Below are 2545 nucleotides of genomic sequence, written 5' to 3'. Positions count from 1 at the left end.
GCAACCAAGGAGGGGGGGGGGGGAGAAAATCCCTGAACCCGCTTTCATATTCTTTTATTTTTGTTTTAAAAAAAGATGGCGGCTAAGAAAAAGACTGCTGTTAAACCGGTCATGAAGAAATGCAATAAATTCCTTGTTGTTTTATGAAAATTTACAACTTTGTGATAGAACTTTATGAGTGGCTGGGTTCTGGGATTGGCCAGAGCCGGTCATGTGGACTGCTAACCGTGAACATGAACTTTTTATTATTTCCCATGTGGTTATATTGCACCATTCTTCTGTCCGCTGCACCTTGGGTCGGATCAGTGTCCTCTATAGGGCTCTCGCCTCTTTACATTTTTTTACTTTTGTGTATAAGCTCGATAGGGCTAAAACAGGGGAGAGGGGAGGGGGGGACGCCCATGCACACATCCACACGCACACATAGACACCCACCTCCGCACACACACATAGGAAAAGAGTTACACGATTTTTTTTTTTTTCAATCATTATTTTTTTTTTTTTTTTAATTCCTCTGTTAATTTGCCTGCTGATTTGGAATCTCAGTAGTAATGGAGGGGCAGAGGAGATTCTGGACCGAGTGGAGGCTATCATTTTTCAAAGAGGGAAGTTACTCCATTTTCTATGCAAATGACAGAAATGCAAGAAGCTCTCACAAGTCAGAGAGGCAATCGACGGCTATCAGGTTGGGACAATATTTGTCAGCTAACAGATAAGCAAACGCTGTCTCTCTCTCCCTATATATTTTACTTATACCACAGAAATGGACGTCAAAAGGTAAGGGAATAATATCTGTTTCTCTTCATTTAATTTTTTCTTTGAGAAAATGCATTTGTCAAGCTGCCTTTTCTATTCCATTCCCCATCTCCCTCTCCCCTCTACCCAGGGCGGGGGAACAGAAAGAAAAGGGTGGGGTGATGAAGAAGGGAGGCACTGGAAGAAATCAGGGGTGGTGGAAATCTGTTTAAGTGACAATTTCCCCGAAAAAGTGTAGCGTAAAGGTGAGGAAAAGAGAGAAAGGGAGAGAGAAAGAAGAATGGAAAAAAGGTAAAGAAAAAAATTGAGAGAAGGAAAGAAGAGGATAGAGAAATAACATAGAAAAATACAAGAAAAAGAGAGAGAGAGAGAAAGAGAGTGAGAAAGAAACAGAGGAAGAAAATAAGAAAGGAAATAAGAAAGAGAAAGGAAAATAAAATAACGGAATAAGAAGGAAAAATAAAGCCTGTAAGGTCACCTGGAGACAGTAGACTTGGAATGAAGGATTTTGCAGTAGCTCGGTGACGGAGGCTTTTAGATACTGCCTTTAAAAAAATACCAAACCCTTTGTGGGTAGTTGTCGTGTTTTATTTTTTTCCGCCTCGCAGAATCTCTTGCCAGTTTGCCTGTCTTCAGGCGAGCCCAGTAATTTGGCGAAGTTTGCGTGGAAGCCAGTTGGGTTTTGCGTTGCTCTCCAGGGTCATTATTATGTGGGTGGTTTCTTCGGAGAGGGCAGTTCGCGGCAGTCCTCGGAAATAAGGTTCTGGAAATTAGTTTCAAAAAAAAAAAAAAAGAAAAAGGGGGAGAGAAAAACAGAAAAAAGAAAGGAGAAAAAAAAAAAGATAATAAGAATGAAGCCAACCCAGAGCGCAGCGCTCTCATTGTTGGGTGGGTTTTTTTTTTCCCCCCTCCTCGTGAAACTCCCAAATGAAGCTGACGTTGCGATGCAATAAACCTCCTTGTATTTAATTGCGTTCTGCAGCGTTAACGGGGCTTTACGGCTTTCCCGACCGGAATACCGGCTTGGGTTTCGGCCCCACGGTGGGTCGGTGCTGTTCCGCACCAGGTTATGTGCAAACGTCCCTCTCCTCTCCCTGCCCGATACCCTATCGCTTGCCTTCGGGTTCAGGAAAAATATTTGTCCGGAGATGCCCATCATTTTAAATGTGTTTTTTTCAATATTTCAAGGGGGGGGGGGGGGTGAGTGTGTGTTTGAAATATAGTAATAATTGCTACTGTTACGAGGTGATTTTTAAATAAGATAATGTAAGAGCCTGTGTATGTGAAGCGAGACTGAGTAAGAAGAGATTCATTACTTAAGCATAAACCATTTTATGACGCGACGATTTATCTCACCTAAACTGACTGTGCCTGAATATTGTGTGGACAAGAGTAAATGATCGCAAGCCGCGGAAATAATAAACAGAAAGTCATTTTAAAAAGCTATTTCTTCCCGAACCTGTTACATTTTTCATAAATCACGGGGGAAGGCGGAACTAATGCCGGTTCAAACGCCCGTTCTCCCTTTTCCCTAAGTCTCTCCGCGCTCGGTTTTTGTTTTTGTTTTTGTTTTTTGCTCTTCGTAAGAAAAAAAAAATATAAAAATTTAAATTAATTTAGAAACCTTACTCCAAAAAGCTTTTATGCCGATTCTTCCACATCCTGCGTGGGCAACCACTTGTGGAAAGCACGCACCTCGGCGCGGGCAGGTCTTTTTAACCGTTTCAGCCCGGTCCGGCGTGGGACGACCGAGAAACCTCCGTGCACCCCCGGTGGCGGTGGGGTGGGG

The sequence above is a fragment of the Aptenodytes forsteri genome, unplaced genomic scaffold (genome assembly GCF_000699145.1).
Source record: "Aptenodytes forsteri isolate BGI_AS27 unplaced genomic scaffold, ASM69914v1 Scaffold25, whole genome shotgun sequence".
NCBI lineage: Eukaryota > Metazoa > Chordata > Aves > Sphenisciformes > Spheniscidae > Aptenodytes > Aptenodytes forsteri.
The sequence above is the reverse complement of the archived record's forward strand: the minus strand, read 5'-3'. Positions refer to the sequence as shown.